At 35.2% G+C, this 17424-nt stretch overlaps 1 long non-coding RNA gene across 1 annotated transcript in view; it reads left to right on the forward strand.

Moving 5' to 3' along the window:
- The window catches only part of LOC108739417, a 196251-nt gene that overhangs the window by 114628 nt on the left and 64199 nt on the right, over positions 1 to 17424 (forward strand). Inside the window, exon 3 of the long non-coding RNA XR_001938152.1 lies at positions 6777 to 6874. This is a non-coding gene — a long non-coding RNA (uncharacterized LOC108739417). The remainder of the gene's footprint in view (positions 1 to 6776; positions 6875 to 17424) is intronic.

A 17424-nucleotide genomic window follows, 5' to 3' on the forward strand; every position in this document is an offset into this window, starting at 1 on the left:
CTCTCAGAGACGCTGAAAGACTCTGAAAGACTCTGAGAGACTGGGGAGAGACTGAAAATTTTTGTCTAGGGTAAAGTTGTGTCAAATAGTTCAACTTATAAATCCACCGGAAGTAATAATGTTTGTCTTACATATTTGGTCTTCATCTTGCATATTCGGTCTTGGTTTTGGTTTTGATCTTATTTGTTCGTTCAGTATTGGTCTTTTACTGGTATAAAGACAATCTTGATCGCGACATTGGCCCTGGCTAAAATACATGAACAAGACCAAACTTCAACACCAAAACCAATTTTGTTCATCATACTAAGGCAAAGTTCGATTGTTTTTTTTCCTTAAGGGTTTTCTATGAGCTTCATGGATGGAACAATGTACTATCTGCAGTAATCCTCATCAGACCTGGATGATAGTCGATTTTTCCTTCTTCCACAAATGGTTTTAAAATAGCTATTAAATAAATAAATTAATAAATTAGCTTGAGTAACATTAGAACGAAGTGTGTAGATGGAAAATTATGACGAAGTGGTTTATGTCAGGATTATAAAATTGCCCAAGCGCCGGTACTGCAAACTATTACTTGAAATTTATCATTTTCATTTCACTCGCATAGTCAAGTTGAAGGAGACATTAAAGAAAGGCTATAATTTCGAAACAGTAATCGCAAGACAGCACTATAACGTATGGGAATTGCAATATTATGGGATATTATAGAGCATTTATCACGAGGAGCAGTTATTATATAAAAACGCGTGCACTTCACTGATACATGAATGTAATGTGCTTATCTACATTATACACATACGTACATACATACATGTAGGTAGTACCTAAGTTATTATTGCAAAACTTATCCGTTATACAATAATAAAATAAACTCCACCATTGAAAGTAATAAAGGACGTTTGCTGGGACTAGATGGTAGAGATTTAAGTGAAGATTTAAATATATATTAAGAAGTTTCCATGACAAACTATAAAAAATCCATTAAGATTTGTTGTTGAGGGTTACAGTTTATTATAATTAATAAAGACCTACGTATAATCTCTAGGCAAAGATTTTCAGTTTCTCTCCAGTTTCTCAGAGTCTTTCAGCGTCTCTGAGAGCGTCTCTCACAGACTCTCAGTTATTGCCTAGGTGTTTTTATGGATATCTCATAGTTTCTGTATGAGAGGCTCGAACGATAAAATTGTTAATTCCAGAGAGAGACTGAATGAATATAACTGAAAAATTGAGAGACTCGAGTCTCTCGTAAAAAGACTGGGATCTCTGAAATATGTTGAACTTAGAAAATTTTAACCATGTCTATCGAGACTCCACTTATTGAGAGATTCCAGTCTCTCGTTTAGAGATTCGAGTTTCTCGTTCAGAGACTGGATACGAAATGAGGATCTCTCTATGAACGACTCGAGTTTCTCGTTCAGAGACGCTAAGCAGTTTTTTGTCAGTCTCTCTCAGCGACACCAAAGAGACTCGATGAGAGACAGAGACTCGAGTCTCGCTTTCAGAGACTCTGAGAGACTGAACATTTTTATCTCGGGATAGTTATGTACGTATTGTCGTTTTTGTTACTGTCACATCTCGTATCTTAGTGGTAGACCAATGGTGTGTAAGTCCAGGCTCCCGGGCTGGATTTCCGGCGAAGACGTAAAAGCACTAATAACTTTTTCTCATTAGTTTAAGAGTTCTCTGTAGTGGTAGGAGTAGTAAATTATTATTTCACTAATAATATACTGATGCAGACAACAAAACGTTGTGACATTATCTTTTTTTATATAATTATACCCTTTATGAATCCAGAAAGATTGATTATTCACGCTCTTACTGATAAGTCCTGAATTCTATGGAAGGATTCAATTTTATATTCGTAGACGATTACTGCTAGATTTCAGGGATTTCCATGTTCCCTTTATTGGTCTGATTGATTGGTTTGTTTAGATCTTGCACACCAAATAATGATAATAATTGCTGCCGCCCCACAGGCTCGGGATTGAGATACGCTCAATCAACCCACGGTGGTCAAAGTCATTGCTACCAGTTTCTCCTATAGGAGGGAAACAAGCAGGCCCGAAGCCAAAAGGGGGCTGCCGCGGGATGCTAATATTTTCTTCAGTTGGCTTTTAACTTGTATTATTCGAATATATATATATATACAAGGTACAGACAGGACAGAATACAGATCACTTCGAATTATTTTATTCGATTATGGTAACGTGCCTATCACGTTGAGGTTAGCAACGCCGGGATTCGTTTCAGCAAGTAGATATCCATATATTTAAATGGACCTTGTTGGAGCATACGTAATCCTAAAATGTAGCATCGTACTACAGATGGCGTTTACCGCGCCATTTGTGGTATTTTCTAAAACGCGCTGTTAAGACAGCAGGTAAAAGTTGGTCTGTGTTCTGTCGGAGCTGCCTGCGACGCGCTGATGAGATCCAAAAAGATCGAAATCGCGATCCGCGTCTCGCAGTTTCGACGGAATACAGATCACTTCGAATTATCTTATTATTTTATTAAAGTACAACAGTTGGTTAATCGGTTGCATCCCCCCTCCCCCAATCAGAATACCTCGCAAGTGTCCAGTAAACAAGATCCCCTAGAAATAAACGAGATTAAATAGGTGACACTGGAAGCAGGATGACTTTACAGTCTGCAGTTGCCCCGTCTCATTCTTTGTGAACGAACCTGTGTAAATTTTTACAGTGTTGGCGAGATTGTTTGTGGTGATGTATGGATAGAGTGAGGTGGTCGACCGCGCGAATCAACCGTGTGTCTGGACTGCTCCTTTATTCGATATTTGCATAAGTTGCTTTCACTTTAACAGTCATTTGTCTGTAAGTTATACCTGCTATTATATATTAAGAAACCTTAAACTGACTACTGGCATCAGCATGAAGGACAATGTGTTGGCCACACCTGAAAGACGAACGCGCGCAAGAAGTTTCCGTACGACAGCGTGAACAGGAGGCGGATTCGGACACTCAGAAGTAATTTTTCATATAATATTTCGATAAGGGCTAAGATAAATGTTAGTCTACTGTTACTTCTCGAATAAATTGGAAGATTTATAAGAAAGTAGGCTCAGATGACGCTATCAGCTTATTGGTGGAGACACTAGGACTGAAATGCCTCTTTAATCGAAGAAATTCCATAATTAATGGGGAAACCAAATAAATTGTAGTGATTCGTTGATTTTGGAATCATCACGTCTCTATTAATTTTATGTAAATAGTCAAGTGATGGTCCGTGGCCGATAATACGCTTGAGGTATCTCCATAAAAAATAATCAGGGGGTGTGAGATCAGGCCAGTTGATGGTACCTCGATGAGAGATCACCTTTTTCCGGGAAAAATTGATTGACAACCGCAAGCGATTGGTTTAAGGTGTGGCAAGTGGCTCCACCTTGTTGAAATCATCTTTCCACATTAAAACCACCAAACTCTTGCAGTCGTGGGACCAAAAACTCGCTCTCGCCAATCTTTTGGACTATGTAGTGGTTGTTCATGTTTATGTCTTAGCTATTCTTTGGCCCAGTAGCGATAATTTTGTTTTTTTTTACGTGCCCATTTAAGTGAAGGTTCTTTTCGTCACTAAACAGAATGTTTTAAAACGTTGGAAAGCGTTGAAGCATTTCATTTGCAAAATTCAGTCGGAGAGGATAATCGGTAACATTCAGTATTTGAACTAACTGATATGCAGACTGTAAGATGTAAATCTTGCTTTAGAATCTTCTATAACTACTATTTTTGCGAACTGATTGAGACGGATTTTCACGCACTAACACTCTCTTTTCTTCAATCGTTTGTTGGGTTCGAACAGAGCGCGGGTGACCTGGATTGTGAATTTTTGCACTCTAACCGGTATTCTCGAACATTCGTCTCTACTTTCTGATGGAATCGTCCTTCGGTGCACTCCGTATATTGAATTTTGCCCGATATAATCGTTGAGCTATGATCATCGGATCACCATTGTGATAAGAGGCGTGTACGCAAAAAGCCCGGGTACACATCCATAGTCATTACATCTCCAAAAAGTAGTAAACCAACCTATTTCTTTTTTTGTTTTCGTGGAAGAGAGGAAATCTTCAAAAGACACCCAACCGTCCGTACGACTGGGTAGTGTCGGGTTCCTGAGGAAGAAGTCCTCGGACCTACCGACTAAAACCCCTCTACCTCAGGCCGTTCTAGGACCAATTAAAGTCCTCTTCAGCCGTGAAACAACCTGTCCCTACTAGACCCCTCCTAACCCCTCCGTTACAAGGACAGCACAGATACAAATACCCTCTATTCTTTCTGGACACATTGTAGCATCCTAGGATGTAGACTGATTTTATAAATTGTGAATTTTTGTGTAAATTCATGATTTGATTGTTCGGTGTTGAAATAGAGTAACGCAGTTATAAAAGCCATTTTGTTTATGAATAGTTGTTTAATATGCATATTAATGTATGCACGATAGGAATCTTTTGATTTCGTCCAATCCATACACGTAGAGAGGAACACGAGCTGAACAACAACAACAGTAGGTTCGAAACAGTTCGTTCCATTAACCGGATACCTACATGCGTTTAAAGGATATTTATCAATGGAATCTTCTTTCATCGGTCATCAACGCCGTGCTCGAGACTCGCGGAGATACAGCACACCTCGGTTTATTTTTCAGATTAAATGTTTTGTTATGTTAAGCAAACATTAGTCACGTAAATTAAAGTGCGATGGAATATGTAAATTTCTCGATTAGGAATTTCGGTAATGAATAATGAAAGGTGTGGGCTAAATTAAGATATGATAAATGCCCGATGTCATTTCGCCTCGAGATATTAATGGATGTTATTGATGATGATCCATTTTATGAGTGAAAAAACAAACTTGTATCGATTGCCCGGGCAGCTCTTGCCACAAATCAAACACTGGGGTGTGCTTATAATTCTTCTTGCACGCCGTACAGCCTACCTAATTATTATCGTTATTCGCGATACTGATATTCGCCTTCATTAATATTCCTTTAAGTGTCACTGATTAACAAAAGATTCTTCATGACCAACGATTAAATATCCGACGTTCCGCCACTCCAGTCTACCCTGCTGATTAAGAATTATTTCTTAATTTACAAAGACGAAAACGTTTGGTTCACATCAATGATGAGCAAAAACAGAGGACCAAGACATTACTAATATAATCTTGGTCTTGACCTAGCACATTTGGTCTTGGTATTGGACATGATATTTTACAACTGACGTTTCGGCCTTTTAGGCAAGATCCCTAGACGAAAATCTTCAGTCTCTCCCCAGTCTCTCAGAGTCTTTCAGCGTCTCTGAGAGTGTCTCTCAGTTATTGCCTAGGATCTCTAGCAGTCTCTGTATGAAAGACTAGAACGATAAAATTGTTAATTCAGAGATTCGAGTCTCTCACAGAGAGACTGAATGAATAAAACTGAAAAAATTGAGAGACTCGAGTCTTTCGTAGAAAGACTGGGATGTCTGAAATATGTTGAACCAAATTTTAACTATGTCTATCGAGACACCACTTATTGAGAGATTCAAATCTCTCGTTCAGAGATTAGAGTCATTCGTTCCGAGACTGGATACGAAATGAGGATCTCTCTATGAGCGACTCGACTCTCTCGTTCAGAGACGCTAAACAGTTTTTTTGACAGTCTCTCGACAGTCTCTCTCAGCGACACCAGAGAGACTCGATGAGAGACGGAGACTCGGGTCTCGGTTTCAGAGACTGAGAGTAGACTGAACATTTTTATCTCGGGATCAGTTATTGTTTCTGTAAGACTTATGGTATTCTAATTTCAAATTTGTCTTTACCACTGCATAATTTTGACTTTTTTAATTATTATTTTTCAAGAAGAATGTCACAAAGATGAACATAAAATTTTCTCTTTTGCATTAATCGATCAAGTTAGTTAATTTTGGTGCACCCCAAACATCTCACAATAAAGTCAAGAAGTTTCAGAATAACATATTTAAGCATGATTATAATAGACAAATTATTCAACAAAAATTAGAACTTTTAGAGGATCTATATCTACCCAACAAAAAATATGTTGGTGGTATGTAACAAGCGACTTACGTTTCTTCTAATTTTTGTGTTTATTTCAAGGAATTCTTTAAACTATTCTGATTTACTTCTATTTTACAATAGAACTGTTCCAATAAGTAGTCAGATTTCTACTGGTAGCACAATTTCTTTTTCATTTCATTTATACTTACATAAAATTTTCATTAAGTTATTTAATTATATTATATTTTGCGAGAATCTTGCTATAAGTGTTCTCTTGTTCTTAACCGTGCAATCGTAGATAAAGTCTTTGTCTTGAGCTTGGGTCTTTCTGGGTGGCCAATACAAGACAAACCTACAAGACCAAGACTATCTTTACATATTTACATCTGTGTATTGGTAATAAGAAAACTTGTTGTCTTCGTATTGGTACATTTTATCGTTTCACTACGTCGTGCCGTGCTTAGTAGATGTTATTTGGAAAGCTGTTAGTCACAATAGATTCCACTTTTTAAAAATACTAATCTAATGTATTAAGATGTCTCAAAAATTTCAAAAAAAAAATCTATTTAAAAACGAGAAAGAACACGATATTCAGATAATATTTGTGAGGTTAGATTCAGTTACATTAAGTGATTCTCTTTAAGGATTCTGTTTCTCGTCGACTAACATAATATACAATAAACATGTAGACTAACAGGTCCTCATTGAATATTGTTATTAAACGAACAAGAAAGAAGCCGCGATTTTTAATAAACTTTATTGTTACAGATCCTGTAGGACTACGATGATGGGATTTCCGGTGAAGCCCAATAAGTAGAAATCTTCATGAAATAAGCGTCATAATTCCAGCAGAATTCTTCAGTGTGGTGAGTGCATGTTTGTTTTTACTTTTATTTTTCGTTGGTATTTTGTTTTGTTTTCTCAAGTACCTGTAATAAAAAGTGGCCATTTTGCAAATTAGAATATTTATTATGTGCGTTTTACGATTTAGCACAGATTGTAATTCAAAAGGTCTAGCCTATAGGCTTAAGTGAGTAATAATCTTTAAATCGATAGTTATTACCGACTGTATTAACAATTCTCCGATATCTTCCCCAAAGATTCAACAAAAACTTGAACAAAGAGTGTCTATAACGTGAAAAGTAATTTTATTTGATGAATTGCTTCACACTGCGAACGTAACATTTCGAAATACTCCCGGTTGCAAAAAGCGCAAGTCGGTTTTCTTTCAAAAGACGATAGCGAAAAAACTGGACGGCCAATCGGCACACACTCACGCACATACATACATACACATATGAAAACCAATTAATAAGTGATTATAACTCGTCCTGCCAACTATTCCTTTCTTGTGCCTTTAAATGCATTGTATCTCAGGTGAACGTTTTAACAATTCAACATATGAACCGCGCTTGAAATAATAAAAGAAAAATGACATTCGCTCACGAAAAATATTTATCACGTTCATCTTTTTGTAAATAAATACGAATTAAGTGTGGTTAAGTACATACATTTTGTATTGTTTTGGGAATATTTTGTTAAAAATGTATACCAAGCGGGCTATTGATTGCATACTTCTGTTATATATTTCCCTTTTTAACCGACGATAAAAAGGAGGAGGTTCTCAAGTCGATGCGTATATTTTTTTTTTATGTATGACCACGCATAACTTTTTACAGAGTAGTCCGATTTTGATAATTTTTTTTATTGAAAATGGCATGGCCCACATAAATTTGGAAAAAAAATTCCAACCCTAAGGGTAGGAAAACAGGGGAAGATTGTTGATTGTTGTTCATTCACTGATTGTAATGTATAACCACGCATAACATTTGACAGAATAGTCCGATTTTTAAAATTCTTTTTTTGTTTTTTGGGGAAAAGGTATACCCCGAAGTTGGTCCAGTGTAAATTTGGAAAAAAATTCTTACCCTAAGGGTATAAAAACAAGAGATGATTGTTGATTGTTGTTTACTCACTGATTGTAATGTATAACCACACATAACTTTTTACGGGGTAGTCCGATTTTGATAATTCTTTTTTTATTTGAAAGGGCATACCCCAAAGGTGGTCCCATATAACTTTTGAAAAAAAATTCCAACCCTAATGGTAGGAAAATAGAGGATGATTGTTGATTGTTGTTCATTCACTGATTGTAATGTATAACCACGTATAACTTTCGACAGGATAGTCCGATTTTGATAATTCTTTTTTTATTGGAAAGGGCATACCCCTAGGTTGGTCCCATATAAATTTGGAAAACAAAGGGTAGGAAAACAGGGGATGATTTATAGTAAGGAAATAATAGCAGTAGTAGTGGTGAAGGTAAAGTGGGTGCAATAGCGGGTTATTTTGGATTGGGCAATAGAAGTGATAGGGGAGATAGACTGATAGAATTTTGCGATAAACATGACGTAACCGTCGTGAATACTTTATTTAATCATCACATTAGGAGGCGCTATACGTGGAATATGCCAGGTGATTTAGGGAGATATCAGTTAGATTACGTACTTTAAGGCAAAGATTTAAAAATCAAGTGAAGGACTGTAGGAGTTATCCAGGAGCAGATATAGATAGCGATCATAAGTTAGTAGTTATAAAGACCAATCTTAAATTGAAAATTCTGAAAAAGAGGGAAGGTAGGAGACGTCTTGACTTAGAAAAGCTAAAAAGTAATGAAATGCGTGATAGGCTAGGTAAAAGGACAGACGAAATACTAAAGGCGGCGGGAGAAACAAATGACATTAATCAAATTAACAATGCAATGGTTATATCCTTAAATTTAAGGCAATTTAGTCATCATTGTTTATTAATTGTTTAGCGTCGACTCAAAATTACTAAGGCATATTTACAATAGTTGAAGAACTTAGTTATTAAGGTTAATAAAACAAAGGTTTATTATTTATTGCTTTTCAGTTTTTTCGGCTGTTTAATTTTTTTGTTAAAAAGTTTTTTATTATCATCAAAGACTTAAGAAAGTGCCGCGTTATCGATCCACCACCGCAGGAATACATTTATTTGCAACAGTGGCTACCTCATTTAACTTAGGTTTAACATCAAACTAAAGGGGGGTTTCAGTCTTATTATAATAATGTAATTTACTGATAGTCAATAGTAAGTTACTTCGTGATTTAAGTGTTCATCGATTTTCAATAATAAAACCCGTTGGCGTCTACGCAGCTGTCATATGTACCTACAGTGTCAGTAATAACCATTAAATTTCAAAAAGTCGTTATTCTAAGAACACGTTCGTACAAAAATTCAATTAGCATGTTTTTAATTTTTGACGAGGCAAACGAGGTACTATCGGAGTGACATAACAATGTAAAAGACTGCTGTATAAAAATCCATTAGCACTGAAACAGCCTCTTCGGTTGTAGGAGGGCATGGTACGTGTTTCCTCATTAATCACTTATTTAAATTCGGTTCGAATTTATGCTCTCTCGTAGACTTCAGTTTAACTTCTAGTAAGGCAATGTGCCACGTAGTGTGTTAACCGCTAATTAATTAAAATTCATATTGGTTTTGAATTTATTACTTATATCGAGTAAGCGGAGGTGGGTGTTATAATTTTGGTGCTCGAAAAGAAATCAAGAACTATTAAGACGTCTATAAATTTTCTAGGCCAATAATATATTTTTTTATTACTACACTTTAAAAAGATACAACAGCAGAACAGCAATAGTAACTCTAAAAATTTTTGTTCAAATCCTGGTTTCATTAACATTTAATGTTTTTGGAAATCCGTGAGAGTTAACATTTTGGTGCTCGAAAAGAAATCAAGAACTATTAAGACGTCTATAAATTTTCTAGGCCAATAATATATTTTTTATTACTACACTTTAATCAATTTTGTGACGTATTTGGTCCGAATTTTTAAACGATTACTTACGAAATAGAGCTGTTAACATTAAATGCAAGAGTATTAAAGATCCATCCTACGTTCAGGGTTAATGGTAACTAGGTTGGCGGTAGGCAATAAATCTAAAGAATTTTTGTATAGTTCGTATCCAATTAAACGTAAATATTAAGGTTAAAAGAAGTAGCACAGAAGAATTTAAGTAGCCAGATGTTAATCTATAATAGAACAGAATAAGAAATAGTTATTTATANGATAAAATTGTTGAAGAACTTCGTCAAAATTCTAGTAATTTGAATGATTAAAAATTTATCTAATTCGAAGTTGAAATGTTCATCGATTTTTAAAAATAAAGTCCATTGGAGTCCTCGCAGTGTCAGTTAATTGTTGTCTTATCCTTTCGATGATCTACTAACTATGAATTTAATTTTGCTTTCATATTTTTGAAAATTATAACAGACAAAATAAAATGATTCAGTCACATTTACCAGGCGGGAATTGCGAGAAATCCTGAAATTATGAATTAATTTTAAAATTTAAATTCCGCATGCAATTGCATTGGGAAGTTATAAATATGGACTTACTGTGTACTTATGTTTTAATTTATTACCTGGTGTGTTTTCTTATAATTAATTTAGATGTCATAATGTATAATTAAGTAGCTGGAATAATCAACATAATCTTTCAAATTAATATCTGGTGCTTTTATTGATGATTAAACCAGAAGATTTATTTTAAAAGGGTATAAGTTTATAACTAAAATTGAAGGCATGTATTACAGAACCATGTGTATATAGGGTAGTAATTACGTAGAAATAACTCAAGTACTTAGAGACCGTCAGAGTTCTAATCATAAAGCAGTAAAGGTGAGTATGAGGTTTGTAATTCTAAATAGTTAATCAATAGGTAATATTTGGTTTTCATTTAATAATAAAATGTACAAGCAGTTGTCCTTCTGGAAACGCGATTGTACAGTTAGCGACCGTTTAAATAGCAGTCGTTAAAAAGTCGAGAGTCGAATTGAAGGTGTAGGGTGGTGAGGCGGCTTAGGACATTTACTCGCCCTGAAATAGTGCCCTGTCATTTTTACGTTCCCCAATTATCTAATAAGGTAGGCTACGATTATTATTTTATTATTTAATTATTGGATAGTCATTCTAAATTGTATAATTCACTTTCAATGCTATATTAAAGTAGTTATATTTCGAAATAAATACATGTATTTTAAAATTCCTTGCTGTATAACATGGTGGAGTAGTTATATCCCATTTCTAAACATATAGATTCGCATCACTATTACAATAATTATAATAAGTTGTTATTGTCATTTACATAATAATGATTTACAACACAATATTACGAAAAATCGGACCATTTCATTAATAAAAGAGAAACTAGTCCTAATTGGGCGTTATCAACGCGAGATGTATCAGTCAGGGTTTAAAAGAAATAAACTTTGTTTCTAAATAAGTGTTCCATTAGACTTGTATCCAAGCCGACGGGGACTTTTTGATAAATTTAATAATGATTAAAACAATTCGAAGTGGTCTGTATTCTGTCGAAACTGCCGGACGCGGATCGCGATTTCGATCTTTTTGGATCTCATCAGCGCGTCGCAAGCAGCTCCGACAGAACACAGACCAACTTTTACCTGCTGTCTTAACAGCGCGTTTTAGAAAATACTACAAATGGCGCGGTAAACGCCATCTGTAGTACGATGCTACATTTTAGGATTACGTATGCTCCAACAAGGTCCACTTGTGTGGATATCTACTTGCTGCTTTTTAATAATAATTACTTCTACAGAGATTATTAATTACATCTACTATAGGCTTAAAATATATTATTTAGGATTTTCATTCGTTGTACTGAAAAATAAATTTCTTAGCCTGTATACGAGTTAAGTATTGCTCAAAGGAAAATAAACAATAGTTTCGTGGGCAATTAAAAAGTGAGTAATGAATTAACTTCATCATGTGCGCTCATCATAATTAATAGTTTTGATTGTAAGGCAGAAGGTTAATTAATTACCCACTTCAGATTATCTATATTTTAACTGCACGTTTTCTAGGAAACATTCCGCACAATTAAGTGAGTCATGAAATGCTGGATTAACTATGTAATTAATGTTACTTTGTACTTTAGCGACCCAAGCAGCTCGTCGTAGAAACTCTAGACTGAAATATTTATATTTTATTTTCGTTAATAAACACATTTGAATGCTTAAGTACGGAAACGAAAATTACCTACACAAAATACGTATGTATAAACAAGTCTTATATTATACGTACCTAAACTTCTCGTTCACCTAAGTTTTCGTGCCATGGAAAATCAATATCAACCTTTAATTGTTAGATACCTATATTAACGATGACCTTTAGCTTTTACTGTGTAAGTGCAAGATTTGAACGAAAATTAGACAGAACAGATAAATAATATAGACGACAATCGTATATAGTATTTTTTAAATTTAGGTCTTTAATTTAAGACAATTTAGACACGTGCTTTAAAGCAATCTATATCAAAAAAAAATCTACTGGCTGCCTAGTCGTTTGAATAATTTCATTGCTTTCATTACATCAATTTTGTTGCACGTTTTTAATGTAATGGTGCTAATGGCATTTTTAAGGTAAAACAAAAAAGCAGCAATTCCATCGGTTTCCTAAACAGCTATTTTCCATTAAATAATCTCAAAAATTTCTTTTCGCGTTTACTCCTCTACAAACGTAGACAATCTCTTTTGAAATAGGATTACTTTTCCTCTTCCCTTGCTTACTCCCGTCTCTGTTTTTAATAAGTCTCTAACTAGCTCTTCGTGTCTGAGATGACCTGTTTTCTTATTGAGTCCCATAGCGCCCTACTGTTCACAATATAATTAATCATCAAGGTAGCCTTAAGACTGATAATATCTGCACCTCTTCCTATCCCGAACCAATCTTCGCATTTTTCTTGAAAACTAGAGTAAAGTACACCTCTAACTACTACTTACGAACAGTAATCTAATCTAAACTCTGGTCATCTTAAAGAATAGTAGGTACATAAAACAAATGCACGCAGTTCACGCACGATTGAAGACGGACTTTGAAAAATAAGTATTACGGTTAAACTCCCGTACTACGACTGACCTACTTATTAAACATATGAAATTAAAAGCAATGACAAATCCGAGCCTGTCCAAAATTCGGTGTACCACACGGAGAAAATGAAAAAGGGAAATTTACCTCAATATTAAACGATATGTCTAATACTTCTAATATCTCTAACTATCCTTTCATATTTGAGATGTCCTACTGCATTATCTCTCCTTTTCCTTAAATCCCGTAGCGCCCTTTTTCTCGTAGAAATACAATCGGGTAGGTGTGTCTATCTCTTTAAATGTAAAGAATTGACTTATATTATTAGGGAAATAAATTGTCATTGACAGTTAATCAGTTGTTATTCCCATTTTCAACATTAATAAAATAACTTCGGATTTATGTATCCATACATTTTTTCTGAGCCCACACCACCACCCAACACCAAATCTTGTGTTCACCTCTACATTAATTACTTGCAGTCAGTCAAGAATCACCGACCAAACCGAAGTTACTCCTCATAAGGTAGTTGATATAATATAAAGTTATTAGATTATATTCGCGACTTCGCTCTATCCCTCGGGAACAAAATTTCGTGGTAAGTTTTACTCGCGGCTTCGAGTTGATGTCCTAAACACGTGTCAAAAATCATCTACGACCACTTAAAACTAATTTCTCTATCCGTCAAGAACAGTATTCTTTTCTGGATGAAAGGTACCCTATGTCCTTTTCTGTACCCCTGGTAATGTGCATACAAAATTTCATGATGATTGGTTTAGTAGTTAAAGCGTGAAATGGTAGTAAACAAACATAGAAATTCACATTTCCATCTGTAAATAATATTCATCATCATCATAGGGTCGTCAGTCCTAAGAGTGGTTGGACACGTACCTCCACCCTTTCCTATCCTGAGCTAATCTTCGCATTTCCCTAAAACTTGAACAGCTCACATCCTTATCTACCTCTATCTCTCCTAACTCCTCTTTCTGCCTCTAATATGTCTCTGACTAGACCTTCATGCCTGAGAAGGTGTCCTACCAACCTATCTCGCCTATTTTTTATTGACTTCCATAGAGTCCTCTGTTCTCCTATTCCTTCCAATACCTCTTCATTTCTAACCTTTTCTACCCGCGATATCCTCATCATCCGCCTATAACACCACATTTCGAACGCTTTTAACCTTTTCTTTTCCACCGCTCCCACTGTCCATGTTTCGCACCCATACAACGCCGTGCTCCAAACATACACCTTCAACAACCTTTTTCGAATTTCTAAATTAACCGTTCGCGAGCATAGAAGTGACTTCTTTTTATTAAAGGCTACACGACCCTGCGCTATCCTCTGCTTTATATCGCTACTACTCCTTCCATCCTCACTTATCTGACTTCCTAGGATGAGAATATATTCAAATGTTTGAGAAGGACCTCACTGAATCTGTGACGCGACCTATGTACTTGATATTGTAAAGCAAATTGACAATTAGGTTTTGGTAAGCAATTTCTAACAGCAGTAAAATTAAAAATGTAGTTCTACTTAGAAAATTTTCCGTTCGGTTACGCTACTGTTTAGTGAACGAAGTATTACAAAGCAGAACAGGACAAAGAATACGAGATGACCAAAAGGGCGCGGTTTGCATCTGAATTCTTACCTGGCCGTGCTAATTAATGACTAACACATTCTCGGTTAATTACTCCGTCCGAAGCCTGACCAATTAATGTGCCGATTCAAAAACCCGCTTATAATTATCTTGTTTTTTATTATCCCATAAGTCATTGTCATCGGAGACGTAAAAAGCATCAGGTTTCGTTCTGAACATACAACCATAACAACAGGAACAACAAGAAAAAAATACAATTAAAAATTTAATACCGAAACTTTTAGGATGAATAAATATCGGTTGTTTAATTCTATTTTTAAGGATTTTTATCGCGTTAATATAAAACATGATCGTATTGCCCGGCATGTAAAATAATTTATGTTACCTTAAAAATTAACGCCTTTGTTCCTTGCGGTTTTGGATTATATAAACCTTACAAGTCCTTGCGTCGACAGAGTCCAAGTGCTGGATCTAAAAATACGTTTCTCTGAATTGCTAAGGGAAAAGGTGTGCCTCCCCAACGGAAAATAGTTTTGTGTCCGGTCAAGTGGAATATTTTAGAAAAGAATTCATACTACTCATACAAAAAAAGAAATTTATAGAATTGGAACTTGGTAAAGCACAGACAAAAAGAGCATAAGATGAAGTCCGTATTGGGTACAAGTTTGAATCTCTATGTTCCGACATCATCTACCTGCTGAATAAGTCATCATCATCATCATAATATTGTCAGTCGCATTTCCCTAAAACTGAAACAACCCACATCCTTAACTATTTGCGAACAGTAGGGGAGACAGGGGCTAGTTGACGCAAAATTAGTGTTCAATTTTTTTTTCATCTGTTTTTGATTTGGTTGGCCTGCTTCTTCTATGTATCATAAACTATGCATTGGAGATTGTTGGGAATATTTTACATTTCGAAAATTTTGAATATTTTAGGAGAAAAAAATTTTTTTTTTTGTAATGCGTGACAATATGCCCCGGCATGGGGTAAATTATCACAAGCTAAATAATTGCAACAATAAATAAAAAAAATAGACACAACATTATTAAAAATAAAACGATAATATAATAAAAACTTAACGTCAAGTATTCTAAAGTAAAAATTTTATATTATGAAACATATTATTATGAAAAAACTATAACATATCGTCATCCGAATCACAATTGTGGCAGACATAAAATGGGTTTCCGTTAGTGCATTTTACGTGAGCCCATTGTTTACACTGGGTGCACTGCATCCACGGATCTTTCGATTCACCATAGCTGTCTTCACATACTAGACAAAATGTTTCTTCTTCCTCTTCAGATGAAGATTCTGGTAAAGGCTTTTTGTTCCGCGTTCTTTTGATTACGTTATTTTTTTTTTGCAGAAGACATTTCGCTTTATTTGTTTAGCTTTTACTTTTGATGATTGTTGCATTTCTAGTTCATCCTTTACCGGAGTGTCTGTTAAAATAGCAGTCTTGCGTTTTCTTCTTTGTTGTCTCACATTTTTTCTTACACCGGCTTTCGGAAATGGTCGAACAATTTCTGGGGAAATCAAAGACTTTTTAGATGGAATGGACGTTGAGGCTATACTTATTGTATCTGTTCGAGCTATTGTCACAGTGCCAACATGCCCCTGGCATAGCGTGACAACTTGCCCCAAGCGACATTTTTGATTTATTTGATCTGGTTTCAGCTTACAGTAAAACTAATCGGAATCACTTCTTCACTAATTAATAAACCATTATCTATACCAAAAGAAATACCGCTTAATTCTTACCTGGAAATTAAAAAAGGAATTTATCTGATTAATAATTCATTTTAGCTGACCAATTATCTGCAGATAATTATCCATTGAATGTCTGTCATTACGCTTATTTATAAGAAATAGGATTCTAATGTGTATCAATAACTTGAAAAAAGAATTAATGAAGGTTTTCTATCGGCGACTAATTACTTAATTAATTCGAAAATGTGTATGTATATTTCAGTATGACTCTGTACGGGTGTGGAATGTTTGAGATGATGATTATAAAAATAGAGAAAGTATTAGAAAGGATAGCAGGACAAAGGGCACCAGGTCTATAATAAATAGGCGAGATAGATTGATAGAGCTATTTCTCCGACATAAAGGGTTAGTTAGAGACATAATAGAAGCAGAAACAGAACTTAAGAGGGTCAGACGTAGATCTACATTAGATTACTATTCATAAATGGAGAGGTATAGAGAAATGCGAAGAATTGGCTTAAGAAAGGAAGAAGTGGATGTGGAAGTTCGTGTCCAAACAGTCTTCGGACTGAAGACTATGATGATGACGATGACGATGACCAATCAGTGGAACTAGTTGACCTTTTATGATCATTTTCTTACCTTTCAGAAGATATAAATGGTTTCTTTGGAAATTCATAGTTATATTAAGGTGTTATGATTGCGGATCTATAGTGTAGATTATATCATAGAGATTGCATAAACTGTCCCCAAAGAATGCAACCTGCACCCTGTGCAATCTATCTTTTATTATTTTTAATTATTATTGTTTTATTAATCGTGTGTTGATCCTTTGACAAGGACATTTAGCTGTGTAAATCCCGAGATAAAAATGTTCAGTCTCTCAAAGTCTCTGAAAGCGAGACTCGAGTCGCTCATAGAGAGATCCTCGTTTCGTATCCAGTCTCTGAACGAGAGACTCGAATCTCTCAATAAGTGGTGTCTGGTTAGACATGGCTAAAATTTTCTAAGTTCAACATATTTCAGAGATCCCAGTCTTTCTACGAAAGACTCGAGTCTCTTAATTTTTCAGTTTTATTCATTCAGTCTCTCTGTGAGAGACTCGAATCTCTGAATTAACAATTTTATCGTTCGAGTCTCTCATACAGAGACTGTGAGAGATCCATAAAAACA

Source organism: Agrilus planipennis, unplaced genomic scaffold, assembly GCF_000699045.2.
Source record: "Agrilus planipennis isolate EAB-ADULT unplaced genomic scaffold, Apla_2.0 scaffold169, whole genome shotgun sequence".
NCBI lineage: Eukaryota > Metazoa > Arthropoda > Insecta > Coleoptera > Buprestidae > Agrilus > Agrilus planipennis.